The sequence below is a fragment of the Larus michahellis genome, chromosome 8 (genome assembly GCF_964199755.1).
Source record: "Larus michahellis chromosome 8, bLarMic1.1, whole genome shotgun sequence".
Classification (NCBI taxonomy): domain Eukaryota; kingdom Metazoa; phylum Chordata; class Aves; order Charadriiformes; family Laridae; genus Larus; species Larus michahellis.
This window is the reverse complement of record NC_133903.1, coordinates 24,234,419-24,242,570: the sequence shown is the minus strand read 5'-3', so window position 1 is coordinate 24,242,570 and position 8,152 is coordinate 24,234,419.

Sequence of the window (8,152 nt, the reverse complement as noted above, 5' to 3'; positions counted from 1 at the left end):
AAACCTCGAGGAAATGTTGCGTTCAGCTGTTGCGAGATAATTAGGAGGCCAAAAAAAAAAAAAAAAAAGCCCGTGCAACGGCCCAAAAATACTTTACGAGGGACTGGGGCCAGTAAACATCCTTGGGTCACCGCCAGCACCGCCTGCCCAGGGATGCCCAGTTCTCCAGCCTCCTCCGGAGCAGCTCGCTGTGGGCAGGAGCCCCATCTGCCGGCTTGGCCACTGAGGATGCACATCCCAGCTCCGCAGGGCGAGGGGACATCACCAGGCACGCAGCACCCGAGGGCCAGCGTTGCTGCAGCACAGCCCCCCGGCTCCGAGCAAAAACGCCTGCGGTGGGTACAGGGGATGCTCCACTGGAGACGAGCCCGCGGACAGCCCCGCTCCCCCTCCGCAGCCCACCAGAAACCAGCCTCACCAGGCCCACCGGAGTCTTACCCCAACAACCCACCTGCAAACGCCACCTGCTCTCCATCACTGTCGCAGCAAGGCTGCGCGGCACTTTGCTCCTCTCACACGCGCGCACACAGGCAGAGAAACGCACCCAATCTGCACCGAGATGCACTCGCGATGTTTTACCCGCGGCCCCCGACGGGGGTGCAAGTCGGCCCCCGTGGCCACCTGCAGAGAGCGAGGAACAAGCCCCTGCTGACACCCCGCTCAAGGCCACGGTATACGAAGCCCCAGCGGAGAAGGTGGGCTGGGGAAACCAAAAAGGCTGATGTCAGTTGAGCAGAAATGCTAAATATTTACACAGCCTGCCATCAGCCCCCAGGCGAGGAGGTGGTAACTGTACAATTTAAATGCAACCGGCATAACAATTTTTGTGTAACTAGAAGTGCAAGAAAATTACTTAAACACAGCCAACACGAGGAATTAAAACTCAGTCAGGACAAAGGGAATCAGGGGCTTGGGCAGCGCAAAGGAAAGAAAAAACCCAGTTCTTGGGGATTCAATGGGTTTTAGGAGTCACGAGGCATCGGTGCCCCCCAAAGCACAAGGGCACCCCTCACCCACCACCGTCACAGAGCCAGGACTGGGGTGGAGGGGCACCCAGCTGCTGCCAACAGCACTAAAGGGGTTCCCAGATGGAAAATACTCCCTTCACTGGGGGCTGCAGGAGAGGCTGTGGCGGGGGGAGGCGTTTGATGGCAGCAGGGCACAATTACTCAGATTGGAACTAAACCAGGACTTGGGAGCTCACAATAGGTGCAAGGTGACCATTAAATGGTACCTCACAATAAAATGCAAGTAATCCCTTAGAGCTACTTGTTTGCTGTTCCAGGCACTTAAACGCTATATATAGCTGGGCAAAGGACACAGCCACACGCTACAGCAGTCACAGGACCACGGCTCCAGCACCACTGCACGCGGCAAAGGCTCCCAGAGCTCAGCACAGAACCCACCAGAGCTCAGCACAGAACCCACCAGAGCCATACCCGATGCTTTGTAGGATCAAACCTTACCTGAACTCCTCCTCCTCAGCTGTAAGCAGGGCAGTAGATGCTGTTTCAAGTCCGACCACGTTCCCTGCAGGGCTGGGAAGGTCCCCAAGATGAACAGGACAGCCCAGCATCCCCCAGACAACCTAGCTAGGAACTGAGCCCTAGGCTGAGCTTACATATAGCCTTTGGTATAGGGTGTGGGTGGAAAGCCCAGGTGAGGTGACTCAGGACCCTGCCGTCAGGTAGCCAGCTCTGCAGGTGAAGCAATGGCTTGCCTCTGCTGGATTTAAAGAGCCAAACAGGCTGTATGCATCGCTTCCCTGCAAGCAGGTAGCCTAGGCTGGAGGAAGGGCCAGAGGTACTGAGTGATGGGGCGTTGCTCACACCCGGTGCGGGCAGCCCAGGGGACACATGCTGCTGTTAACCATGATGCTCCCAGGTGAACTGAGATACGCTGCAGTAAATAAGGCTCAGGTGTTGCCTTGAGGTAGCCACGGCTCAGTGGCCAGGGCTAGAGGACAGGAGAGGCCAGGGGTCCTGCCGGGGCATGCGGAATAACACAGCCACTCACTGCTGTGGCAGCTCTCTCAAGGAGCCTTGCGCCTCCAGAAGGAAAGTAGGTTGACACCATTCACTGCCTCCCCCAGGGAATTATCCATGCCGAGGACACGGCAATGCGCACAGGGTCTGGAGCAAACCCAGGCAGCACCAGTCCCAGAGCAAGCACACACTGTCCCATCCCAGCATCACGGATCCCAGTGACTGACTTGGGGGGAGGGGGCAGGGGAGTCTTGGGGCGTCCTGAAAAGTAGTGGCCCATAAGGAAAGCCAAAGTCGCAACCCTTCCCATTTTCTAAGGCACGCATTGAGTGACCGAGCCACCCCACCAGGTGCTGAGCATTTCCTAACAGAGCCAGGAGAGGAGGTTCAGCAGCTCCTGAGCGTCCCCCACGAGATGAAACGCAGGCGGGCGAGGCTGACGTGCAGGCAAGCGCTTCAGGGGTGCAATGGCACCTTTGGGTCTGTCCCCTGTGCTCTCAGGCTGGGGCCATGGGACAGCCCTGTTAATAGCAGCCCGCGGGACCAGAGGGGACGGTGTCCCAGGGGGAGGCCTGGGTCTCCCTGGGAAGAAGCAGAGCTTCACAGCAGCCGGTTTTTTCTCTAGCAAGCTACTGTCGGCCTCCACGAGAGGGCTTTGCTGCACAAGGAAAGGAGATAAGAGGAGCTCCATTTCCAGCCTGCTTCCAGTTAGGTCCTGTCTTTTCCCCACATCTTCTCACCGAGGGCTTAGCAGGCAGCAGCGGAACGTGATCACCCGAGGATTACACCCAAAGGCTCCGATGATACTCATATGTTAATGACAGCATTGTGAATAGTCGCCTTTTTTCCATCCTGAAGCCTCTCTTTCCTGGGTGAGCCGTGTTCCAGGGGGCTGGTTGCGGCTGGGTGGGGGCTGAGCCAACTTTCCCAAGGGACTCTGGCACCAAAGCTGGCCCCGAAGCAGGGACGTAACCTTCAGCACTAACGCACGCCCTTGCGAAATGAGCTGGCCACCATGTTTCGGGAGGCACAGGGCCGTCACCCACGTTTCCTCCCACCGGAGCTTTGCAGCACATCCGATGATGGATGGGGCACCATCCTTGTTCCCACGCACGTGTCCCCGGGGATGAGCACCTCTTGGGAACTCACAGGGCAGAGGAGGAGCAAGAGAGAGGAGGAGGAGGAGGAATCTTCTGCCCCTGGCATGACCAAAGGAATTCACCCCTATTTCCATGCACACTCATGCTGGTCTTTAGCAGGAGATATGAATCACAGTATAGGTACTTGTAGGGACAAGTCACAGGCCACCAGCTCTGGTAAACGACAGCAGCGTGTTGCACCTTGCCTGGCCAGCCCTGAGCATGTCCTCTCAACTAGCCCTTAAAGCCACAAAAACCCTTATCTGAAGAGACGCATTGATGCAGCTGGTTTTGGGTAGCACCGCCTTAACCGGAGACCTCCGAGGAGCAGGTCCCTGAACTCCCATCACGTCCCCAAAGCGGAGGGGTTTGGGGTAGGGCAGCCCCTTCATCTCACGGGGTTTGAGTCCCGTGAGGGCAAAGCCTGGCCCGTCCCTTGCCAGGCGATCTCCAGGCTCGCCTGAGGGCCGGAGTGACGCGCCGTCGCTCAAGGTCACTTCCAGCCTCCTACGCCCCTGATCTAACAAGAAGCGACGTGCGGCCGGGAGGGCAGGGAGCTGGGGTTGGGGGCGGGGGGGATGCAGCATCTGCCTTTGCATGCTGGCTGCTTACCTCCCCCCCAAGGCTGCCCTCCAAAAAAGAGCGTTGGAGCGAGCCATGGCTGAGCACACGGCCACCCTCCCCACCTCCTCCCAGCGCTCCGGAGCTCCTCATCAACCTGGAAAGCTCTGCAGGGACAGGACACGGCCAGCTCTGCCTGGCCACAGCGCCGGGACCTCTGTAGCTCCAGAGCTGGGGGGGCCGTTTCACACTGCCACGGGTGCAAAACAGTGCTGGCTCACAGCTCAGGTCCCCCAGGGAGTCAGGGTGTCCTGCCACCAGCCTCCAAGCCGGCGGTGGTGGCACAGGGGGGACCCGAACTGCTCCACCGCCCTGACACCTCATCTCCAGCAGCGTGTCCCTGCTCTGCAGGATGGACTGGGCTCATATTTGCCCAGCCTCTGCCAGCAGCCAACCCGGTGCCCCCTCACCAATGCCATCTGGAAGAAGGGGACCGCTGTGTCCCAACGTGGGGTGTGGGAAATTGCAGTGTCCCCACCCAGCAAATGTGGCTGGGGGGAGTCCCAGCCACTGGGATGGCACCGGGCTCTGCTGTGGCATCGCCAGCGCTCCCCGAGCACCCGTCTGTGCCAGGAAAAACCAGGAGGTGCCTTGAAAAGAGTAACAGTTTTCCTCCTTTGTTTTTGCCAGTCTTTGAAGGTGATAGTTTTCCGGTGCACATCCATCACTGGGACCACCAGGCTTCCACCATGAGCTGGGAGGGAAGGAGCAGGCTGCAACCGGGGGTGCAAGGCTGCGGTGACCTGGGACAGGACCCAGTGCCACAGGGGGGCTGGGAGCAGAGCCCAGCTCCACCGCTGGCTCCGCGCTCGTCTCACCGGGCGGCACATGCCACCGTACAGCCGCTCGCCCTTCCCCAGGGAGGGCTGCGGAGACGCAAGAGGTGGCTCCTTCCTCCTGCCGCTTGTCACCCTGTTTATTTTTAACAGCCTTCCCTCCTGCCCAGATATGACCCCCCCCAGGAAAGTGTCTCCTGGCACTCTCGCAGTGCCAATCGGCCTCGTGCCACCGCTCTGAACCCAGGGCGGACGGTCCCTCCCCGCCTGGCCACCGACCAGGGACATCACGTCACACGCTCCCGAACTGAAGGCAAACACTCGCTCCATTGCCCTTTCCAGGGAGGGAATTTCAGCGAGCCCGGCACGCACGGGGCACTGCCTGGGCCGAAGGGGGACAAGGTCGAGCAGGAGGCATGCGGGGCCCCGGCCACTTACGCACAAATTGTCTTTTGAGCACAAAATGCATCAGTTCTCCCTGGGAAACCTCAGCAAGGGTAGGGCGGGGAGAAATTCACCCTGCGACAGGCTCACTGGCACTACCCTTTGGAGATGGAGCCGTGCTCTGAGAAAGGACGGGAGAATGATGCTGTGAATATCCAGCGGGGGTTTTACCCAAGGCCCCCCGGCTGGTGTCTACATTCCTCTGACATTTGCTTTCCATTAATAAAAAAGCCACCGGGCAGGGCCACTCGCTGACCACAGCGATTAAGCAAGTGGCACGAGTTGTTTGCCGATGGGTGCTGCCGTCAGCGCAGAGCCGGGGAGGGGAGTGTGGCTCCACCTGCCCAGTAACGGGGCAAATCCCAGCGTGAAAACACCAGCAAGCATTTTGTGACTCTCCCCGGTGCTGGACGGGAGGGAAGAAAAGCTCCGGTCCCCTCCCCTGTCCATCCTTCCGTCCCTCCTGCCTTCCCACGGGAGTCGTGCCTTCCTCCGGATGCAGCTCCTCCCGGCCTCTCCGCCGTGCCAAAGGCCCACAGGGTCAAAGATTCCCCCTGGAGCGAGCGGGGCTGCAAAGAGGCAGCAGCCAGCTGCCCGAGTGGACTCGGCAATCCCTTGCCCACCCTGCACCCTTGCCCTGGGGGCTGCCAACCTGCTCAGCCTTGGCCCGGGGGCGAAATTGGGGTCAGGGGTTTTCGACCTTGCCTGTTGCCCCTCGCACGTCCCCCATCCCCGCAGGACTGCAGCTGCTTGTTGGTGTTGCACTCTGGCTCCTGTAAAACGCTGCCCTGGGCCAGTGCCGGCTGAAAAAAAAAACCCACATAAATTCCTCCCGCCTTGAAAAATAGCGGCCACATGGCCACGGAGACGTAACACTGCGCTGCTCCCGCAGCCCCCCCTGCGCCCGGCCGTGCAAGGCAGGGATGGTTGGTACCCTCAGCACCGCACCACAAGGGGCAAACCTGCCTCCCGCCCCGGCGCTTCCATCACCCCCCGCTCCCACCACCCCCAGCACGGCACGGGATGGAGGGAGCTGGGATGGGGAACCGCTTGCGCTGGCAAAGCCCACTTGCCCGTGCTGCTGGGCGTGCAGGACTAAACCTGGGAACTGAGCGGGACACGGACAGCAGGAATTTCTTTGCCTCCGGCTGCCAGAACAGCCGCTTCCTCCCCCTCTTTTCTAGTGATGCTCCAGCCACGCTCCAGCTGGGACCCCCGCTCCATGAAGGATGGCATGGGGGGCAGCCGCTGCCGCCTGGCCGCCTGTGCCATGCTGCCCGCATCCTTCTGTTTGCTTGGGGAGGGGAGCAGGGCACTATGCGTGACAGCCCTCCAGCTCCGGGACAAGGGGAGCAGGCACCCATGGGACTCCCACGGACCAGACCTGGCATGGTACTAGGGCTCTCGCCTCTGCCCCCCACTCCGGACACGCTCCCTTCTTCCTGCCCTCGCTCCCTTTTCCTGCCTTTCCCAGCCCACCCTCCAGATTTCCGAGCGAGCCACGTCTTTCCTGCAGGAAAGCGTGCCCCATCCACCCAGCCGGCCATCTACTACTCCATTTCCCTCCCTGTTCTCCTTTTCTCCCTGCCCCACATCTCCGGCTTCCCCTCCCGCTCCGCCTGACCCACAGCCTCGGGGCTCTGCTGGCAGGGTGAAGCCCAAGGCTTGCCAAAGCAAACAGTGGCAGGAGGAGGAGGAGGAGGAGGGTGGCCGAGGCCGGAGCAGGCAAAGGGCAGAGTCCACCGTGGGCAACCCCAGCTCACCGCTCCAGGGTGAGGAGCGGCTTTTTTAATGCGCCAGTGGGGGATGTCTCCGTGCGCCCCGGCAGGCTGCGGGTGTTGGAGGCGATGCCTCGGCTGAGCAGGGTCTGGGGATGCTCAGGAGCAGGCTGGGGGTCGAGCACCCTTTGCCGCATTCCCCCATGCAGGTCTGGGGCAGGGGGCTGAGCTTCGTGGGGGGCTGGAGGCCAAAGGAAAGCGGATCCGGGGCTCCAGTCTCCCGCAAGCAATTTATAGCGAGGTCTTTCCCTCCCGCTCTGCTCCCTGCCAGGAAAAGCAGCAGGAAAATATTTCCCTGGGAATTGTTTTTGTTCCTTCCTCTGTGTCTGTACGCATGAAGCTCTCCTCCGCCTTGGACATGCCTCAACCTGTCCCGAGGCTCAGATTAATCCCCTGCACCACCAGGGACGACAGCTGAGGTCAGACGCTGTCAGCAGAGGCGAGGAGGAGGAGGAGGAGGAGGAGAAGAAGACCTTCCCCCTAGGAAACCACACACGTCCCCAGCTAGAGCAGTGAGCCTGAACACCAGGCAGCCCTGCCTGCTTCTCCCGAGCAGGAGAACACCCTGCAACGTGGCGGCACGCCGGAGCATCCCGCACAGGAGGGTGAGCTCGGCTGCTGGTGGTGCCCGAGCAACGTGGCAGAGCCTAAAGCCTGGCTTAAGGAAAAAGCCGGGCTGAGCCGGGGCAGCTGCAGGCAGCAAATGCATCTGCAGCCAGGCAGGTCGCAGTCTGGCAGTGCCTCCAGCAGCGAAGCCGTGGGTGCCGAAAAACAGGTCAGCAGCAGGTGGTACCTCCGCTTCTCCACTGGTCTGGGAAAGGTCTTGCTGGCTCCTTTGTCCACGGCTGCAGGAAAGGGGAAAAAGATGAACCATCCCCCTCGCCTGCACCAGAGAAGCAAGCCCTGGGCTGGGCTAGAAGAGCTGCCCACAGGTCTCAGCATCCTGCTGCCCGCCTGGCAGGGAAGCCGGGATGGAGGGAAGGTGGAGAAATTGGGATAGAGGGAGAGCACATCCACCACAAAGCCAGTCCTTCGGTGTGCAAAGCGCTCAACACCGCCTCGGAGCAACCAAGACAAGCTCAGAAGAGCTCAGCTCTGGTAAATGATGCTCTGCGGTCCCTGCCCAGGCAGTTCACCTTCCTCTCATCCCTTTTTCCCCTCTACCTCGCATGAGTGCTTGGGAAATACATGATGACTGACTATTTGCCAGCAACCCCAAGCCCTTCCCTCCCCCTCTCCCCAGGCTCCATCACCAATAAATCACCCTGCTGGGAGAGAGGGCCAGAGGAAACCAGAGGCACAAAACCTCAAACAGAGCCTTTTTTCCCTCCCTGCTCTCCCAAGCAGCTCTGCATTTCATTACGGCGGCCAGGCCAGCCCTCGCCCAGCTGGGGAGAAGGAGGGGAGGG